Consider the following 22,870-nt stretch of genomic DNA (forward strand, 5'->3'; position numbering starts at 1 on the left):
GACTCCCCTGAAATTTGATTGGACACAGATGATTGACATGTCATGTCAAATGCAAAAAAAAAAAAAAAGCAAAAAAGAGCTGCATTTTGAAATCGGTGACACATACTGACTACTAGGCCCATCCTGTACAGGATGGGCCTAGTAGAAGAAGAAAAACTGTCGATTCATTTGAAACTGAACACGTCGTCTGAACCACAGACTCTAAATGACAACAAAGTTATATCGGTGAGTAAATGACTGTATTTTATGCCAGAAATGAGATGTAGGTTGTTAAAAGCGGCATTTCTCCTTTAAGTCGGGTTGCCTGATATATACGTGTTTCTGCAGTGATTTTAAATGAGCAGGCAGCTGTTGATTCATGAGATGTAACATGAAGATGCTCAGGCTGAAAGAAATACAGGTAATTTACTCCTCCTCTGTTCTGTATAAAGCCTGTGTAACCTCTTAATTTTGCTCTCTGAAGATCTTATTTTTAAATAACCTCTTAATTTTGCTGTCTGAGTGACACACCAGTGACACAACTTTAGACAAATAAATCTAAAGTTATCTTCATTAAACGCAAACTGAAAGCAAATCTCTACAACTTGATATAAATTAATCAAAAATATAAAATCCAGCTTCCTGATGAAGTGGTGTAGAGGAGGATTTTCTTAAAAAGAAGACTTGAACGTTCAGCTACAATTTGCCAGAAGGTACATTTGAGATGAAAGCTGAGATTTGATGTTTTGGTGAAAGAAACTTTTGTATTTCTTCATAATTGATGTAAATAAAGTTCAAGACACATTCAGTGACTTGGAAATGTTCATGTTTCTATCCCCTGACTTGTGTAAAAAAAAAAAAAACTGGCAATAAAACTGATTATTATTTACAGGGTTTATCAAGTTTTAGAGATTTGCTTTCAGAGTTTGAGGAAGATAATTTTAGAAATTTTTATGCTTTATATTTTTGGTATTTCTTGTATTTGAAATGGCATAAAGAAATTAAAATGTGTGAAATTCCAAGTGTTCCAATACTTTAGGAGGGCACTGTATCCTAACCTTATGATGAGTGCAAAATGAGTGTGGTATTATTACTGTTTTGTTTAAGAATGTTTAATTTTCACTGTTGCTACATTTTGTGTGAAATCATAGTCATATCGTAAATCATATTGATATGACAATATTGAGATACGATAATTTGGCCATATTGCACAGTCCTGCTTTCAACTAGCTGAATACTTTGAATATTAATTTACATCTATATTCAGAAAATACTTAAAATGGCAGGGGGTTAAGAGGGCTGTAATTAGAGTGGCAAAAAAGAAAAATGCCTAAAGTGGTGGTGGTGGGAGGGTCTGGGGCTCCCCCAGAAGCTGAAAGGTTTTAGCCATGCTAATGCTCCCCTGAAGCACTTGCTCCAAAAAAAAAAAGTGTGAAGGACCTAAATGATATGGTGAGAAGCTGAAGAGCTTTGCTCATTCATGCCTATGACATATACAGTACATATCAATAATGGGCACACAACATAATGTTAAAATATTAAAGAGGCTTATCAGAGAAGATCTCACTGGAGAAACAAGGACCTTGTCAAAGCCTTTTTGAAAATGAAGACCTGCATCAGAGTCAGGAATGCATTTGATGATTTGATGGTCATGACAAATTGACCTTTGGAAAGTAAACTGCTTGCCAGAAGACGGTCCACATTAGCAGGCAAGTCCTATGCAGTACTACTACAGCTGATGTTAGAGTACACTGAGACTAAAATCCTCAATCACAGAGGGTAACACAGCTTATAAATTCAAGCGAGCAGGTCATGGTTGGGGACGTGCTGCTGCCATGTGTTCATCAAACTATAGAACAGTCTTAGCTTTTGGATGGCAACCACCCAGGCAGACAAGAGAACAGATGTACTCTACTTCTGTATTAACAGGACTCATCAGCATCAGACTGTTTTTTTTTTTTTTTTTAATCTCAGCAGCAAAGCATCCTCTGCTCTGGCAATTCTTTTAAAGCTTTACGTGCTTTCCAGATCCCTACTGTCCCAAAATACAGACTTACTTAGAATATTATAAGTGAAAAAGAAGTCAGCAGGTTACAAGGCTTTCTGTTTATTGTTCACATTTTCACTGTTAAGTACAAAATGTTAGCGCACGAACTCACATGCTTTATTTATTTATTTGTCTGTTAGCAGGATTACGTCAAAACCACTGCACAGATTTTGATTAAATTTTCACCACAGATAGGTATTATAACCAGATCTGCATTTAGATCCAGATATTGGATCAAGTTTAATTTTATACAGGCTTTGAAGGATTACGTCAAAACTACTTCACAGATTCTCACCAAATTTGCACCAAATTTGTGTTGTGATTTGGCGCTATATAAATAAAATTGATTTGATTTGATAGTTATTCTCTTTATCATCTTGTCCACCTTTTTTCTCCTCCCTATTGCTTCCTCATACATACACGGCTCTGTTCTGTTTGCCTTGTTTGTATCTTTTCTGTCTTATCCCATCATGCCCTCCAGCCAGTTTCCCAATAGTGCCCTTTCCACCATCTAGTTTTGTCTCTGTATCACTGCTGATCTGCCTTTCATGCTGGGCTCCTGCACGGTCTGATGCCCTCCCCCTGTGTCTTTGCTGTTTGTGTGTTATTTGTGTCCCTACCTGCAATGGTGCAGCTCATTGCTGTATATCAATGGCCCCACCCAAAGCACTCAATATGCTGGCGAACACAAGGCTACTGGTGATTACACCTCCTTCAGCAGGTAGCACCTCTGCAACTCTGTATATATCCTATCATCTCTGTATTCCTATACTATCCCCTGATATCTGTCTTTCCAGTCCACTTAAATATATATAAGTTCTTGGCCGCTATTTTCACAGTGGATGCAAATAGGCTTGCGCACAGGGTGCCAGTAGATTTGGGACATATCCCAGTGCAATTTCCTCGTTAAGCAACAGGGAATCCTTGCACAAAGCCAGCACCATGTACAAAATGCCTGCGTTTATCGGGTTGATTAGTCTTTGGACATTTTGTCAACAGACTCTAATGTTAATAATGTTCTAATGTTTTTAACACATCTAAAATATCAGTTCATATTCACAGTAGGGCTGTCAATTGATTAAAGTATTTAATCGCAATTGATTTGACATTTTTCTTATCCTCAGTCCAAGCTGCTTCTTAATCATTATTATAAAAGATAGGTAAGCAGATATCATGAAATATATAGAATAACTGGGAGAAAATCCACCTGATAAATCCGCAAGAGCTTCTTACACACACATATATATTTATGTATAGATAGTGTTGTGAAAGTGTAGTGACACGGACCCACAACAGGGGGCGCAAATGAACAGTCAATAGATGAGCCAAAAAGTAACAATTTAATGTTGTGAAGGTGCACAACGAATATACAAACAATCTCAAAATCTGATAACAGTCAATCCACAAAGGTGACGTGTGGGCAGGCTCGAGGATAGAAGACGTCTGTCCTGAGAAGAGCCGGAACCACACGATTTCTGCCGCCACCGAACCTGGTGAATACTGGAGCCGCCAAGTCCCGAATTCCCAGGTGATCACCGTCCCCGACTGTCGGATCTGGTACTGCTGGCGAAGAACAAAGACAGTCAAGTGTGGGTGTGTGTACACCCCATAACAACAACGGTGGGAATGCCACCTCCACCTCTAACACACACTCGTGCAGCGTCTGTTTAACCACTTATCTGACGAGACGAAGGACGAAACAGTCGTGACCCACGCCGGTCCTCTGGTTGACAGCTGCAACACAATAGCTCTGGAAATCACTGAATGCTGGCAGAGAATATTACCTCCATAGAAGTACAATATCTCGGCGATGAGGTGGAGATGACGTCTGGGTTTTATGGAGTGAGATGATGAAGAATGAGTGACAGCTGTCAGGAATTAATGAGTGACAGCTGTCACTCCCGGCTGTGTCCGTGGCGGCAGCGCCCTCTCGTGCCTGAAGCCTGCACATCAGGCAGGGCGCCCTCTGGTGGTGGGCCAGCAGTACCTCCTCTTCTGGCGGCCCACACAACAGATAGATAGACTTAATTACAGTCTCAGGGTCCAGATAAAAGAAACAAAACACCATACAACAACAACAACAACAAAGAAGAATAAATAAATAAATAAATAATATGGGGACACTAGACGCCCCTGAATAAAAGACACTTATACCAGTGTTTCCAAATCTGTGACGTATACTGTGTGGCACTATATGGAATATTAATCAGTTTAAAAACAATCTTATTATCAGAATTGTTTAAATGAGAAATGAACCTAAATATCATTGTTCTTAAAATGGCTTGGAGAGTGTTCACATGCACCATCACAAACATTTCCGTGGCGCTGGTCCACTGGGGCCTTTTTAATAAAATTGTCAAAGAGTCATTATAAGCCACTTGTAGTCTCTGAAGGCTCGCTTTCTTATAGTTTATCCACAGATGTGCAGTGTACAGAGGTGTGCAAAATGCCAGCTTCACTTCATCAGAGCAGCAGCCAAATTTTCAAAATAATGTGTTTGCTCTGACATGTAACATACAACACTGCCAAAAAATATCCTCATCATCACTCAGTGTATCTGTGATCACACGACCAAGATACCTCACCTGATTACAGACATTCAGCACATGACCTGCCAGGGTCAAATCAGGAAAAACCAAATGTTTATCATCATTCATTCTGGCAATCACGATCATACTTTTCATATCACTGTATTTTATGTCATGTTTTTCTCCATACATGATACACGCATTTTTTTCCCAGTTCTGCTGTAGCCCAGCGGAACTGGGACTGAACAAAACACAGAACATTTATATATATTTATATTCTGTGTTTTGAACAAACAAATAAATAAATAAATGTGTGTGTGTGTGTGTGTGTGTGTGTGTGTGTGTGTGTATAGACTGTGGCGACTGGTCAGAAAGTTTTTAATCCAGTTGCAGGTCGGGAGGGGAATCTGTAATTTAAGCAGTTTGGTGATGAGAATGGCCAGTATGATGATGCTAAACGCTGAGATGTAGTCCAGTCAAGATCTCAAAGGAGTGGCTTCAGAACAGTTCTGTGAATGTCCTTTAGTGGCCCAACCAGAGCCCAGACCTGAATACGTTTGACCATCTCTGGAGAGATCTGAAAATGACTGTGCACTGACACTTCCCATCCAACTTAAAGGAACTTGAGAGGTGCTGCAAAGAGGAATGGGCAAAACTGCCCAAAAATAGGTGCGCCAAACTTGTGGCATCATATTCAAGAAGACTGGAGGCTGTAATTGCTGTTAAATCTGCTTCAAGTACCGATCAAACGGTGTGAATACTTATTTACATGTGATTTCTTAGTTTTATATTTTTAATAAATTTGCAAAAAACAAAAAACAAAAAACAAAAAAAACAACTTTTTCCATGTTGTCATTATGGGATATTGTGTGTAGAATCTTGAGGGAAAACGTGAATTTACTCCATTTTGGAATAAAGCTGTAACATAAAATGTGAGAAAAGCGAGGCACTGTGAATACCTTTCAGATGCACTCTATTTTTACTCAGATCACTCTTACAAGAGATGTTTAGTGACCACCTGCTGAAAGGTCAAATGGAGGAGGTGTGTGGCCTCCACACCCCAGCACTCAAGCTGTGTTTGCCAGTTGGGCAGAGCACTGAGGTCATGCTCTCTCACATCACCCTGTTACCCCCTTCCTTTGTCTTACAGCTGATAGCTTAAACTACTTTAGAGGACACAATGGTCCCCTCTACCACTACAGATGGCCATAACTTATTTTCATGCTGATCTTCTCCATGCTGAAACAATCTGACAAGCCTGATGCTGCAAATGTCATGCTCTGACAACAGATGTTAGGTAATACAGCTGAATCTAAAGGTCTTTATTGGGTCTTTATGCTTAATGTATGCAATAGCAAACACTGCAACAGATGTACCATCTGATTCACTGTCACTTGTAGATGTTAATGTTGTGATTTAATTCTCTCTAAAATTAAGGTATTTAATATGGCATTTTCTTTTATTACACAAGATAATCACATGAAGCATTTACTTTGCAAAATTTTAAAAGGATTTTTTTTAAAAATAGAGCATTTTGAAATGGTTTAAATCAAAGATGTCTATATCAGCAAAGGAATTACCAGCCGGGGAAATTTGCATAGTGCATATTGTAAAGGTAATAACTCAGTATCGTTACATGGTAATTACCCAAAACCCCAAAAAACCCAAACATTTTTTACAGTTGAAATTTAAAAATCAATTTTAAATATTAATGCAACCAACAAAATTGTGTGAAAACTGGGGATATCATGGTTTAGATTTCATGATTTTGAGGCAAATCTATGTTCGTAGGGGTATAAACGTGATACTTCTGGAGACATCTGGACAGAAATGCAGGACTCAACAAGGCAGCTCTAGTTTTTAGGATTGTTTTCTGAATGAATCAGCAGGGTCTGGTACACAAAAAGGCAGTCCAACATCAGCAAACAAATCAAGAACATCAGGCAAAAGGCATGGTCAAAAAAACAGGCAGTAGGTCAAAAAACACTTGGAAGCAGGCAAGGCGAGGCGAGGAAAATACAAGGAACAGAGCTCGAAGTGATGGCACAAGGCACAACAATCTGGTGAGGAACTAGTGCAAACAGTGAAGCTTAAATACACCCTGGTGATGAGCTACAGATTAGAAACAGGTGTGTGGAAAGTTCCAGAATAGGGTGTGGTCCAAACAGTGTGTACCGCCCACCACCAAGCACAAAGAAAGACAGACAAGAGAGATAGGGAAAGGCAAAGCCCAAGCAGGAAAAACCATAGCAAGAGAAAACACACACAGAAAAACAAATCAAACTAAAGTAAACAGAACTAATCAGAACAAACGTGATAGACAAAGTCCAAATCATGACAACTTCAGCTGTTATGAATGGCAATATGTGTACAAAACCTGATGTAATTGTTCAAACTGATGTGGAACCAGGGATTTTGGGCCCATGAAAAGAAATCTTACTGGGGAAGCCACCATATTATTTTGTCAGTATTATAGTTGTATTAGTGGCCTGTTGAGGTCCTGTCAATCATGGGCCCCTAGAATCCTTCTCCTTTTTGGCACCCCTCTGTGGAACACTTACCATGACACATTAAGGTCCATCAATCTTAGTAAACAGAGCGTGCCGCGGCCTCAACTTTACCTAAATTCTGGGTCTTTTAGTGAAGCTTAGGGGTAGTGGCCGGCGATCACCTCAGTATTTCATGTTTTTCTTGTAGTTTAATGCTGACAAATTATACTGTATTTCTTGTCTTTCTGATGCCTGATTCTGTTTTATTCTCTCTGTTTAAGGTGCAGCTCCATCCAGAGATGGGTGTGGTATTTGTACTGGAGACCCTCCTGTCCTGTGCACCAACAGCATTTTCTGTATTTTCATTTTGTGAATTGTTTCTGTAATTTATGTCTGTAGCATGGCCCAAGCAGAGGGTCACCCCTTTGAGTCTGGTGTGCTTGAGGTTTCTTCCTCGGAGGGAGTTTTTCCTTACCACTGTTGCTCTGGGGGTTAGTAAGGTTAGACCTTACTTGTGTGAAGCGCCTTGAGGCAACTCTATTGTGATTTGGTGCTATACAAATGAAAATAAATTGAAATTTAATCTCACAATAACTTCTCCCTCTTTCATATTCTTTTTTTTTTCTTTTTTTCAAGGAACTACAAAACAAGTTTAGAACCCCGGTAGCACTCCTCTGCCCCCCCCCCCCCCCCCCATTCACACATAGAGCTCTCATACACGAGAAGCCTTTCAAAGATCTGGTTTATCACATCTGACTAATCAGGATTACACAAGTCATTGTTGGATTATTGCAGATCATTTTCAGACAGAATTGGGTGGAAAAGCTCTCGTTCCTGTATCTGTGCATAAAATTCATTTTACTCACTTCCTAAGGACCAAAGAGGGGTTTGAAGTATGGGTGGGTGGCTTGATTTACAAGGTTGTACCCCATAGCAGAGGGAGTAATTGTTGTATAGTATTGGCAGCTTGTGAAAGCTTCATTGTGTATGCTGGGATACACCTTTACAACTTTACTGGTTAAGACTGAAGCGGCCCGGGGGTGGACCCAATGAACTGTAAGTTGCATTTGTACATTTTTATAATCACTATTTATTGACAAAATGTAAACATATATAAATCTACAGAAAGCTTCCTTATCTGGAACAAAATGAACCCAGGCACAACAATTCATGATAGTCAAAATCAAGCCAATGAAAACACAAAATAGCTGGTACCTATATCTCATTTTGATCACATCACTTCTGGGAGGACTTTAAATTTCAATACGCTTGTTTGTAAATTGACGGTAGACAGAGACGTAGCAGAAGATTTGATTGGTAGGTCAGTAGTGGCACTGACCCTCTCAAAGTAGTTGTCATGGGTCCCTGTACATAAAACATGCATCAAATGATGGTCGTCACGGTGTGACCAACAGCCACAGCTATATAAAACGTGAACAGCTGAAAACACAGGAGGACTTTTTTTGTTTGTTTGTTTTTATGTTGTTAGGATGGGGGGGGTGCAAAAATATGATTTGGTACAAAAGAGACACCATGTTAATTTGTTAATTTTAGGACAACACTGGTGTCCAGTGCCATATAATATGTATACTGTGTCCTGAAATAAAAATTTTGAAAAATTTATAGCTTGGAATAAATGAGATCCTTCAGTGTTTTTAATAAGCATTGATGATTATTGGCCAAGCGGTTGTTAAGTGTGCATGTTTCCAGTGGTGAAGTTTCTGTGTAGGCTCTCAGTTGTCCAGGTGGTTTCTATAGTAGAGAAGCTTGAATTTTCGACTGGACTGGGTTGCTTGACGCGAGGACGTTTTGCTTCAAATCGCAGAAGCTTCCTCAGCTAAAATTCTTGCTCTGGTAGTCTAAATTCTGTCTGATCCTTGTAGAGAATAACTTCTTCTCTACAAGGGTCCAGTCAAAGATTCAAGCTTCTCTGCTTCCAGTGGTGAAGGTCACCATTTCAAGACCACACACGCCCATTCTCCATGTAACATTGAGTTGCATCAGCAAGGGCACCGGTCATAAAACCTGTGCCAAATCAAGATGCAGATACCGTTTGGATCTGCTGTGGCAACCCCCAGTAAAAAACAAGGGATGTAGCTGAAGGGACTTACTTTTTACTATTGATAAATTCCATCAGATCTCAGAAGTCAAGCAGAAAAGGTCCTGATTAATGTTTGGCTGTGAAACCGATAGGGAACACCAAGATCTGTGTGTATGTTTTCACTACGCAGAACTGGAGTTGAGTGAGGAAGGTCATCAGGCGTAAAACTTGTGCCAAATTGCCATATAGATCTGTACTTGATCTGATGCAGTGACCGTGATCACCATGGAACAGCTGAAAGACAAACAACAATCTTCATTGTGCAGCATGAGAATGTCTAAATTTCACAAATTTTCCTGAAAATTTTATGTTTTCTCTCAGCTGATCAATCAATCAATCAATTTTATTTATATAGCGCCAAATCACAACAAACAGTTGCCCCAAGGCGCTTTATATTGTAAGGCAAGGCCATACAATAATTACGTAAAACCCCAATGGTCAAAACGACCCCCTGTGAGCAAGCACTTGGCTACAGTGGGAAGGAAAAACTCCCTTTTAACAGGAAGAAACCTCCAGCAGAACCAGGCTCAGGGAGGGGCAGTCTTCTGCTGGGACTGGTTGGGGCTGAGGGAGAGAACCAGGAAAAAGACATGCTGTGGAGGGGAGCAGAGATCGATCACTAATGATTAAATGCAGAGTGGTGCATACAGAACAAAAGGAGAAAGAAACATTCAGTGCATCATGGGAACCCCCCAGCAGTCTAAATCTATAGCAGCATAACTAAGGGATGGTTCAGGGTCACCTGATCCAGCCCTAACTATAAGCTTTAGCAAAAAGGAAAGTTTTAAGCCTAATCTTTAAAGTAGAGACGGTGTCTGTCTCCCTGATCCGAATTGGGAGCTGGTTCCACAGGAGAGGAGCCTGAAAGCTGAAGGCTCTGCCTCCCATTCTACTCTTACAAACCCTAGGAACTACAAGTAAGCCTGCAGTCTGAGAGCGAAGCGCTCTATTGGGGTGATATGGTACTACGAGGTCCCTAAGATAAGATGGGACCTGATTATTCAAAACCTTATAAGTAAGAAGAAGAATTTTAAATTCTATTCTAGAATTAACAGGAAGCCAATGAAGAGAGGCCAATATGGGTGAGATATGCTCTCTCCTTCTAGTCCCCGTTAGTACTCTAGCTGCAGCATTTTGAATTAACTGAAGGCTTTTCAGGGAACGTTTAGGACAACCTGATAATAATGAATTACAATAGTCCAGCCTAGAGGAAATAAATGCATGAATTAGTTTTTCAGCATCACTCTGAGACAAGACCTTTCTAATTTTAGAGATATTGCGTAAATGCAAAAAGCAGTCCTACATATTTGTTTAATATGCACTTTGAATGACATATCCTGATCAAAAATGACTCCAAGATTTCTCACAGTATTACTAGAGGTCAGGGTAATGCCATCCAGAGTAAGGATCTGGTTAGACACCATGTTTCTAAGATTTGTGGGGCCAAGTACAATAACTTCAGTTTTATCTGAGTTTAAAAGCAGGAAATTAGAGGTCATCCATAACCTTCACTAATGCTGTTTCTGTACTATGATGAATTCTAAAACCTGACTGAAACTCTTCAAATAGACCATTCCTCTGCAGATGATCAGTTAGCTGTTTTACAACTACCCTTTCAAGAATTTTTGAGAGAAAAGGAAGGTTGGAGATTGGCCTATAATTAGCTAAGATAGCTGGGTCAAGTGATGGCTTTTTTAAGTAATGGTTTAATTACTGCCACCTTAAAAGCCTGTGGTACATAGCCAACTAACAAAGATAGATTGATCATATTTAAGATCGAAGCATTAAATAATGGTAGGGCTTCCTTGAGCAGCCTGGTAGGAATGGGGTCTAATAGACATGTTGATGGGTTGAATGAAGTAACTAATGAAAATAACTCAGACAGAACAATCTGAGAGAACGAGTCTAACCAAATACCGGCATCACTGAAAGCAGCCAAAGATAACGATACGTCTTTGGGATGGTTATGAGTAATTTTTTCTCTAATAGTTAAAATTTTGTTAGCAAAGAAAGTCATGAAGTCATTACTAGTTAAAGTTAATGGAATACTCAGCTCAATAGAGCTCTGACTCTTTGTCAGCCTGGCTACAGTGCTGAAAAGAAACCTGGGGTTGTTCTTATTTTCTTCAATTAGTGATGAGTAGTAAGATGTCCTAGCTTTACGGAGGGCTTTTTTATAGAGCAACAGACTTTTTCCAGGCTAAATGAAGATCTTCTAAATTAGTGAGACGCCATTTCCTCTCCAACTTACGGGTTATCTGCTTTAAGCTGCGAGTTTGTGAGTTATACCACGGAGTCAGGCACTTCTGATTTAAAGCTCTCTTTTTCAGAGGAGCTACAGCATCCAAAGTTGTCTTCAATGAGGATGTAAAACTATTGATGAGATACTCTATCTCACTTACAGAGTTTAGGTAGCTACTCTGCACTGTGTTGGTATATGGCATTAGAGAACATAACGAAGGAATCATATCCTTAAACCTTGTTACAGCGCTTTCTGAAAGACTTCTAGTGTAATGAAACTTATTCCCCACTGCTGGGTAGTCCATCAGAGTAAATGTAAATGTTATTAAGAAATGATCAGACAGAAGGGAGTTTTCAGGGAATACTGTTAAGTCTTCTATTTCCATACCATAAGTCAGAACAAGATCTAAGATATGATTAAAGTGGTGGGTGGACTCATTTACATTTTGAGCAAAGCCAATAGAGTCTAATAATAGATTAAATGCAGTGTTGAGGCTGTCATTCTCAGCATCTGTGTGGATGTTAAAATCGCCCACTATAATTATCTTATCTGAGCTAAGCACTAAGTCAGACAAAAGGTCTGAAAATTCACAGAGAAACTCACAGTAACGACCAGGTGGATGATAGATAATAACAAATAAAACTGGTTTTTGGGACTTCCAATTTGGATTGACAAAACTAAGAGTCAAGCTTTCAAATTAATTAAAGCTCTGTCTGGGTTTTTGATTAATTAATAAGCTGGAATGGAAGATTGCTGCTAATCCTCCGCCTCGGCCCGTGCTACGAGCATTCTGACAGTTAGTGTGACTCGGGGGTGTTGACTCATTTAAACTAACATATTCATCCTGCTGTAACCAGGTTTCTGTAAGGCAGAATAAATCAATATGTTGATCAATTATTATATCATTTACCAACAGGGACTTAGAAGAGAGAGACCTAATGTTTAATAGACCACATTTAACTGTTTTAGTCTGTGGTGCAGTTGAAGGTGCTATATTATTTTTTTCTTTTTGAATTTTTATGCTTAAATAGATTTTCACTGGTTACTGTGGTCTGGGAGCAGGCACCGTCTCTACGGGGATGGGGTAATGAGGGGATGGCAGGGGGAGAGAAGCTGCAGAGAGGTGTGTAAGACTACAACTCTGCTTCCTGGTCCCAACCCTGGATAGTCACGGTTTGGAGGATTTAAGAAAATTGGCCAGATTTCTAGAAATGAGAGCTGCTCCATCCAAAGTGGGATGGATGCCATCTCTCCTAACAAGACCAGGTTTTCCCCAGAAGCTTTGCCAATTATCTATGAAGCCCACCTCATTTTTTGGACACCACTCAGACAGCCAGCAATTCAAGGAGAACATGCGGCTAAACATGTCACTCCCGGTCCGATTGGGGAGGGGCCCAGAGAAAACTACAGAGTCCGACATTGTTTTTGCAAAGTTACACACCGATTCAATGTTAATTTTAGTGACCTCCCGATTGGCGTAACCGGGTGTCATTACTGCCGACGTGAATTACAATCTTACCAAATTTACACTTAGCCTTAGCCAGCAGTTTCAAATTTCCTTCAATGTCGCCTGCTCTGGCCCCCGGAAGACAATTGACTATGGTTGCTGGTGTCGCTAACTTCACATTTCTCAAACAGAGTCGCCAATAACCAGAGTTTGATCCTCGGCGGGTGTGTCGCCGAGTGGGGAAAAACGGTTAGAAATGTGAACGGGTTGGCGGTGTACACGGGGCTTCTGTTTAGAACTACGCTTCCTCCTCACAGTCACCCAGTCGGCCTGCTTTCCCGGCTGCTCGGGATCTGCCAGTGGGGAACTAACGGCGGCTAAGCTACCTTGGTCCGCACCGACTACAGGGGCCTGGCTAGCTGTAGAATTTTCCACGGTGCGGAGCCGAGTCTCCAATTCGCCCAGCCTGGCCTCCAAAGCTACGAATAAGCTACACTTATTACAAGTACCATTACTGCTAAAGGAGGCCGAGGAATAACTAAACATTTCACACCCAGAGCAGAAAAGTGTGGGAGAGACAGGAGAAGCCGCCATGCTAAACCGGCTAAGAGCTAGTAGCTGCGCTAAGCTAGCGGATTCCTAAAAACACGCAAAGTGAATAATGTGTAAATAATTTAGAGGTGATTCAGCAGAGGGAGTGCTTTATTTAAGGCACGTGAAGATTACACTGGGAAACAAATCGTTATCTAGATAACTAGATCAATCTAACTGCGCAGATTAAACAGCTAACAGATACAGCAAAACACCGCTGTGCTCTGGAACAGGAAGTGATACAATACCGCAGTCAGAGCCAACCACCAGTAGAGGCGCAATGAGCTGATGCACGCTAAATGACTCCTGAATCACTCCTTTAAGAGTAATTAGCTTCTTTCTTTTGGATATGTTAGTTAGGCAGAAATTGCTAAAAACTTCAATGTGATAAAAGGTTGAAATGTAAATTTATCAGACCTCAGGCAACTTGGGATTTTGGAGAGAATAGCACTGTGTTACTGTGGGCGAGCAGCGCACTTTTCTATTCTTTGTTACACTTCAGGTTGTTACTGCCCAATTATTTAAGTTAGTCATTTTTTTTTCAGATATCGCTGTTCAGTGTTTTCAGCCTTTTAGAAGTTGCTGTGATTAGTTTTTGATATTTTCTTTCACTTGGTCGTAAAGTGCACATATTTATCTCATCATTTGTGGCGAATGCCAGTATGGCTTGACGTCCCACAACGTTATACTGAAAAAGAGATCAGTTTAATCAGTTCTAAATCAACATTTCCTCTTCTAGTTTTACTTCCATGTATGAACAGTGTTTGTAGGTTTGACAGGATCTGCACCCTGGAATCAGATCCATGTCAGACTTACGATCAAAACAAAATACCAAGAGCAACTTTCTCCATGCCCTTTTACCTGCGTGTACTCCCTGCCAGCTGGTCGATGTATCCCTCCATCATCTTCTTTCTCACACGCTTCTTCTTTTTGCCACGTCTGTGTCGATGGTTCTGATCATCGTCCTCGGTACAACTCACTACTGCTCCTCCTCCTTAAAGTCTGCCTTTATGCCCTCCTTCCACTTCAGCCCACTTTCTCTTTTCCTGCACTCCAGTTCTCATCACACTTTCACTGACTTATTGATTGGTGCTTCTCTTCAAACACCCAAACCACCTCAGCCTACTTTCCTACACTTTCTTAGATATTTTTTTTTTGTTTATTTTACCTCGCTCACTCACCCATCTTCAACTGCTGACTCCAGTTAAGGGTCACAGGGACTGAAGCCTATCCCAGCAGTCAAGGGCGTGATGTGGGGTTCACCCTGGATGACAGTCTGTCACAGGACCACATATAGACAAACAAATTCACACCCGCACGCACACCTACCTTTAACTTTAACTAGTAATGACTTCATGACTTTCTTTGCTAATAAAATTTTAACTATTAGAGAAAAAATTACTCATAACCATCCCAAAGACGTATCGTTATCTTTGGCTGCTTTCAGTGATGCCGGTATTTGGTTAGACTCTTTCTCTCCGATTGTTCTGTCTGAGTTATTTTCATTAGTTACTTCATCCAAACCATCAACATGTTTATTAGACCCCATTCCTACAAGGCTGCTCAAGGAAGCCCTATCATTAATTAATGCTTCGATCTTAAATATGATCAATCTATCTTTATTAGTTGGCTATGTACCACAGGCTTTTAAGGTGGCAGTAATTAAACCATTACTTAAAAAGCCATCACTTGACCCAGCTATCTTAGCTAATTATAGGCCAATCTCCAACCTTCCTTTTCTCTCAAAAATTCTTGAAAGGGTCAATCAATCAATCAATCAATCAACTTTTTTCTTGTATAGCGCCAAATCACAACAAACAGTTGCCCCAAGGCGCTCCACATTGCAAGGTAAGGCCATACAATGAAACACAGTCTACGTCTAAAGCAACATAACCAAGGGATGGTCCAGGGTCACCCGATCCAGCCCTAACTATAAGCCTTAGCGAAAAGGAAAGTTTTAAGCCTAATCTTAAAAGTAGAGAGGGTATCTGTCTCCCTGATCTGAATTGGGAGCTGGTTCCACAGGAGAGGAGCCTGAAAGCTGAAGGCTCTGCCTCCCATTCTACTCTTACAAACCCTAGGAACTACAAGTAAGCCCGCAGTCTGAGAGCGAAGCGCTCTAATGGGGTAATATGGTACTACGAGGTCCCTAAGATAAGATGGGACCTGATTATTCAAAACCTTATAAGTAAGAAGAAGAATTTTAAATTCTATTCTAGCATTAACAGGAAGCCAATGAAGGGAGGCCAACACGGGTGAGATATGCTCTCTCCTGCTAGTCCCCGTCAGTACTCTAGCTGCAGCATTCTGAACCAACTGAAGGCTTTTTAGGGAACTTTTAGGACAACCTGATAATAATGAATTACAATAGTCCAGCCTAGAGGAAATAAATGCATGAATTAGTTTTTCAGCATCACTCTGAGACAAGACCTTTCTGATTTAGAGATATTGCGTAAATGCAAAAAGGCAGTCCTACATATTTGTTTAATATGCGCTTTGAATGACATATCCTGATCAAAAATAACTCCAAGATTTCTCACAGTATTACTAGAGATCAGGGAAATGCCATCCAGAGTAACGATCTGGTTAGACACCATGCTTCTAAGATTTGTGGGGCCAAGTACAATAACTGCAGTTTTATCTGAGTTTAAAAGCAGGAAATTAGAGGTCATCCATGTCTTTATGTCTGTAAGACAATCCTGCAGTTTAGCTAATTGGTGCGTATCCTCTGGCTTCATGGATAGATAAAGCTGGGTATCATCTGCGTAACAATGAAAATTTAAGCAATACCGTCTAATAATACTGCCCAAGGGAAGCATGTATAAAGTGAATAAAATTGGTCCTAGCACAGAACCTTGTGGAACTCCATAATTAACTTTAGTCTGTGAAGAAGATTCCCCATTTACATGAACAAACTGTAATCTATTAGACAAATATGATTCAAACCACCGCAGCGCAATGCCTTTAATACCTATGACATGCTCTAATCTCTGTAATAAAATTTTATGGTCAACAGTATCAAAAGCAGCACTGAGGTCCAACAGAACAAGCACAGAGATAAGTCCACTGTCCGAAGCCATAAGAAGATCATTTGTAACCTTCACTAATGCTGTTTCTGTACTATGATGAATTCTAAAACCTGACTGAAACTCTTCAAATAGACCATTCCTCTGCAGGTGATCAGTTAGCTGTTTTACAACTACCCTCTCAAGAATCTTTGAGAGAAAAGGAAGGTTGGAGATTGGCCTATAATTAGCTAAGATAGCTGGGTCAAGTGATGGCTTTTTAAGTAATGGTTTAATTACTGCCACCTTAAAGGCCTGTGGTACATAACCAACTAACAAAGATAGATTGATCATATTTAAGATTGAAGCATTAAATAATGGTAGGACTTCCTTGAGCAGCCTGACAGGAATGGGGTCTAATAAGCATGTTGATGGTTTGGATGAAGTAACTAATGAAAATAACTCAGACAGAACAATCAGAGAGAAAGAGTCTAACCAAATACCGGCATCACTGAAAGCAGCCAAAGATAACGATACATCTTTGGGATGGTTATGAGTAATTTTTTCTCTAATAGTCAAAATTTTGTTAGCAAAGAAAGTCATGAAGTCATTACTAGTTAAAGTTAATGGAATACTCAGCTCAATAGAGCTCTGACTCTTTGTCAGCCTGGCTACAGTGCTGAAAAGAAACCTGGGGTTGTTCTTATTTTCTTCAATTAGTGATGAGTAGAAAGATGTCCTAGCTTCACGAAGGGCTTTCTTATAGAGCAACAAACTCTTTTTCCAGGCTAAGTGAAGATCTTCTAAATTAGTGAGACGCCATTTCCTCTCCAACTTACGGGTTATCAGCTTTAAGCTACGAGTTTGTGAGTTATACCACGGAGTCAGACACTTCTGATTTAAAGCTCTCTTTTTCAGAGGAGCTACAGCATCCAAAGTTGTCTTCTTTGAGGATGTAAAACTATTGACAAGATACTCTAACTCCCTTACAGAGTTTAGGTAGCTACTCTGCTCTGTGTTGATATATGACATTAGAGAACATAAAGAAGGAATCATATCCTTAAACCTAGTTACAGCGCTTTCTGAAAGACTTCTAGTGTAATGAAACTTATTCCCCACTGCAGGGTAGTCCATCAGGGTAAATGTAAATGTTATTAAAAAATGATCAGACAAAAGGGAGTTTTCAGGGAATACTGTTAAGTCTTCTATTTCCATACCATAAGTCAGAACAAGATCTAAAATATGATTAAAGTGGTGGGTGGACTCATTTACTTTTTGAGCAAAGCCGATAGAGTCTAATAATAGATTAAATGCAGTGTTGAGGCTGTCATTCTCAGCATCTGTGTGGATGTTAAAATCGCCCACTATAATTATCTTATCTGAGCTAAGCACTAAGTCAGACAAAAGGTCTGAAAATTCACAGAGAAACTCACAGTAACGACCAGGTGGACGATAGATAATAACAAATAAAACTGGTTTTTGGGACTTCCAATTTGGATGGACAAGACTAAGAGACAAGCTTTCAAATGAATTAAAGCTCTGTCTAGGTTTTTGATTAATTAATAAGCTGGAATGGAAGATTGCTGCTAATCCTCCGCCCCGGCCCGTGCTACGAGCATTCTGACAGTTAGTGTGACTCGGGGGTGTTGACTCATTTAAACTAACATATTCATCCTGCTGTAACCAAGTTTCTGTTAGGCAGAATAAATCAATACGTTGATCAATTATTATATCATTTACCAACAGGGACTTAGAAGAAAGAGACCTAATGTTTAATAGACCACATTTAACTGTTTTAGTCTGTGGTGCAATTGAAGGTGCTATATTATTTTTTCTTTTTGAATTTTTATGCTTAATAGATTTTTGCTAGTTATTGGTGGTCTGGGAGCAGGCACCGTCTCTACGGGGATGGGGTAATAGGGGGATGGCAGGGGGAGAGAAGCTGCAGAGAGGTGTATAAGACCACAGCTCTGCCTCCTGGTCCCAACGCTAGACAGTCACAGTTTGGAGGATCCCAAAAAATTGGCCAGATTTCTAGAAATGAGAGCTGCTCCCTCTAAAGTGGGATGGATGCCGTCTCTCCTAACAAGACCAGGTTTTCCCCAGAAGCTTTGCCAATTATCAATGAAGCCCACCTCATTTTTTGGACACCACTCAGACAGCCAGCAATTCAAGGAGAACATGCGGCTAAACATGTCACTCCCGGTCTGATTGGGGAGGGGCCCAGAGAAAACAACAGAGTCCGACATTGTTTTTGCAAAGTTACACACCGATTCAATGTTAATTTTAGTGACCTCCGATTGGCGTAACCGAGTGTCATTACTGCCGACGTGAATTACAATCTTACCAAATTTACGCTTAGCCTTAGCCAGCAATTTCAAATGTCCTTCGATGTCGCCTGCTCTGGCCCCCGGAAGACAATTGACAATGGTTGCTGGTGTCGCTAACTTCACATTTCTCAAAACAGAGTCGCCAATAACCAGAGTTTGATCCTCGGCGAGTGTATCGTCGAGTGGGGAAAAACGGTTAGAGATGTGAACGGGTTGACGGTGTACACGGGGCTTCTGTTTAGGGCTACGCTTCCTCCTCACAGTCACCCAGTCAGCCTGCCTTCCCGACTGCACGGGGTCTGCCAGGGGGGAACTAACGGCGGCTAAGCTACCTTGGTCCGCACCGACTACAGGGGCCTGGCTAGCTGTAGAATTTTCCACGGTGCGGAGCCGAGCCTCCAATTCGCCCAGCCTGGCCTCCAAAGCTACGAATAAGCTGCACTTATTACAAGTACCGTTACTGCTAAAAGAGGCCGAGGAATAACTAAACATTTCACACCCAGAGCAGAAAAGTACGGGAGAGACAGGAGAAGCCGCCATGCTAAAATGGCTAAGAGCTAGTAGCTACGCTAAGCTAGCGGATTCCCAAACAGGGAATCCGACACTAGACAGGCTGTGGAGCAGCACAGGTAACGCACGACAACAGTGCTAAAATAAAATAAAAATCCACTAGACAGGCTGTGGAGCAGCACAGGTAACGCACAACAACAGTGCTAAAAAATAAAATAAAATAAAAATCAAAATCCACAGGACAGGCTGTGGAGCAGCACAGGCAACGCACGACAACAGTGCTAAAACAAAATAAAAATCCACTAGACAGGCTGTGGAGCAGCACAGGTAACGCACGACAACAGCGCTAAATAAAAATCCACTGGACAGGCTGTGGAGCAGCACAGGTAACACACGACAACAGTGGTAAAAAATAAAATAAAAATCCACTAGACAGGCTGTGGAGCAGCACAGGTAACACACGACAACAGTGCTAAAAAAAATAAATAAAATAAAAATCAAAATCCACTGGACAGGCTGTGGAGCAGCACAGGTAACGCACGACAACAGTGCCAAAAAACAAAACAAAAATCCACTGAACAGGCTGTGGAGCAGCACAGGTAACACACGACAACAGTGCCAAAAAATAAAATAAAAATCCACTGAACAGGCTGTGGAGCAGCACAGGTAACACATGACAACAGTGCTAAAAAATAAAATAAAAATCCACTGAACAGGCTGTGGAGCAGCACAGGTAACACATGACAACAGTGCTAAAAAATAAATAAAAATCCACTGAACAGGCTGTGGAGCAGCACAGGTAACACATGACAACAGTGCTAAAAAAAAAATAAAAATCCACTGAACAGGCTGTGGAGCAGCACAGGTAACACACGACAACAGTGCTAAAAAATAAAATAAAAATCCACTGAACAGGCTGTGGAGCAGCACAGGTAACACACGACAACAGTGCTAAAAAATAAAATAAAAATCCACTGAACAGGCTGTGGAGCAGCACAGGTAACACACGACAACAGTGCTAAAAAATAAAATAAAAATCCACTGAACAGGCTGTGGAGCAGCACAGGTAACGCACGACAACAGTGCTAAAAAATAAAATAAAAATCCACTGGACAGGCTGTGGAGCAGCACAGGTAACACACGACAACAGTGCTAAAATAAAATAAAAATCCACTAGGCAAGCTGTGGAGCAGCACGACAACAGTGCTAAAAAATAAAACAAAAATAAAAACGAAAGCGTTAGCAAGCTAGTTAGCCTGCCAACGCTGATGAAGGCCAGCTGATAAAAGAGCTCCGTCGCGATGCTTCGACCGTTAGAGGTCTTCCTTAGGCGTTGGAGCACGGTGAAAAAGTAAAAAAAAAGTAAAAAAGTAAAAAAGTCTTGAAAAAGACTGTTAATTCAAAGAACTCAAACAGCTCAGTTCAAACAGCTAACAGATACAGCAGAACACCGCTGTGCTCCGGAACAGGAAGTCAACTGATGAAACTCCATCCACACCCCAACCACAGAAATAAGATGCAGAAATAAAAATAAACGCACTTCTCGCCAGACTGATTTTTCTGCACAGCTTTGAGTTAAATGATCTAAAGGAGCATTAATTGCTCAGCCTAAATGTGCATCGTCGTAAAAACACTGACTTTATACCTGATCATCCTCATAGATGAGTTCTGTCGGAATCTCTTTGCGTATAATTTTGTAAAGAGATTAGGGTAGTTGTAAAACAGCTAACTGATCATCTGCAGAGGAATGGTCTATTTGAAGAGTTTCAGTCAGGTTTTAGAATTCATCATAGTACAGAAACAGCATTAGTGAAGGTTACAAATGATCTTCTTATGGCCCCAGACAGTGGACTCATCTCTGTGCTTGTTCTGTTAGACCTCAGTGCTGCTTTTGATACTGTTGACCATAAAATTTTATTACAGAGATTAGAGCATGCCATAGGTATTAAAGGCACTGCGCTGCGGTGGTTTGAATCATATTTATCTAATAGAATACAATTTGTTCATGTAAATGGGGAATCTTCTTCACAGACTAAGGTTAATTATGGAGTTCCACAAGGTTCTGTGCTAGGACCAATTTTATTCACTTTATACATGCTTCCCTTAGGCAGTATTATTAGACGGCATTGCTTAAATTTTCATTGTTACGCAGATGATACCCAGCTTTATCTATCCATGAAGCCAGAGGACACACACCAATTAGCTAAACTGCAGGATTGTCTTACAGACATAAAGACATGGATGACCTCTAATTTCCTGCTTTTAAACTCAGATAAAACTGAAGTTATTGTACTTGGCCCCACAAAACTTAGAAACATGGTGTCTAACCAGATCCTTACTCTGGATGGCATTACCCTGACCTCTAGTAATACTGTGAGAAATCTTGGAGTCATTTTTGCTCAGGATATGTCATTCAGTGCGCATATTAAACAAATATGTAGGACTGCTTTTTTGCATTTACGCAATATCTCTAAAATTAGAAATGTCTTGTCTCAGAGTGATGCTGAAAAACTAATTCATGCATTTATTTCCTCTAGGCTGGACTATTGTAATTCATCATTATCAGGTTGTCCTAAAAGTTCCCTGAAAAGCCTTCAGTTAATTCAAAATGCTGCAGCTAGAGTACTAACGGGGACTAGAAGGAGAGAGCATATCTCACCCATATTGGCCTCTCTTCATTGGCTTCCTGTTAATTCTAGAATAGAATTTAAAATTCTTCTTCTTACTTATAAGGTTTTGAATAATCAGATCCCATCTTATCTTAGGGACCTCATAGTACCATATCACCCCAATAGAGGGCTTCGCTCTGAGACTGCAGGCTTACTTGTAGTTCCTAGGGTTTGTAAGAGTAGAATGAGAGGCAGAGCCTTCAGCTTTCAGGCTCCTCTCCTCTGGAACCAGCTCCCAATTCAGATCAGGGAGACAGACACCCTCTCTACTTTTAAGATTAGGCTTAAAACTTTCCTTTTTGCTAAAGCTTATAGTTAGGGCTGGATCAGGTGACCCTGAACCATCCCTTAGTTATGCTGCTATAGACTTAGACTGCTGGGGGGTTCCCATGATGCACTGAGTGTTTCTTTCTCTTTTTGCTCTGTATGCACCACTCTGCATTTAATCATTAGTGATTGATCTCTGCTCCCCTCCACAGCATGTCTTTTTCCTGGTTCTCTCCCTCAGACCCAACCAGTCCCAGCAGAAGACTGCCCCTCCCTGAGCCTGGTTCTGCTGGAGGTTTCTTCCTGTTAAAAGGGAGTTTTTCCTTCCCACTGTCACCAAGTGCTTGCTCACAGGGGGTCGTTTTGACCGTTGGGGTTTTTACGTAATTATTGTATGGCCTTGCCTTACAATATAAAGCGCCTTGGGGCAACTGTTTGTTGTGATTTGGTGCTATATAAATAAAATTGATTTGATTTGATTTGACCTACGGACAATTTAACCGTAACCCCAAATGCCCCTGTGTTGCCCCAAATTTTGTGATACCATCACAATAATTTTTTCACGAAAGTAGATTTTCATGATGGTATCACAAACTTGGCAGTCTGACAGGAGTCTAAACATTCACGACATCCTCCCAACAGTATTCAAAACAATCGGAACAGGA

The sequence above is a fragment of the Thalassophryne amazonica genome, chromosome 2, assembly GCF_902500255.1.
Source record: "Thalassophryne amazonica chromosome 2, fThaAma1.1, whole genome shotgun sequence".
Classification (NCBI taxonomy): Eukaryota; Metazoa; Chordata; class Actinopteri; order Batrachoidiformes; family Batrachoididae; genus Thalassophryne; species Thalassophryne amazonica.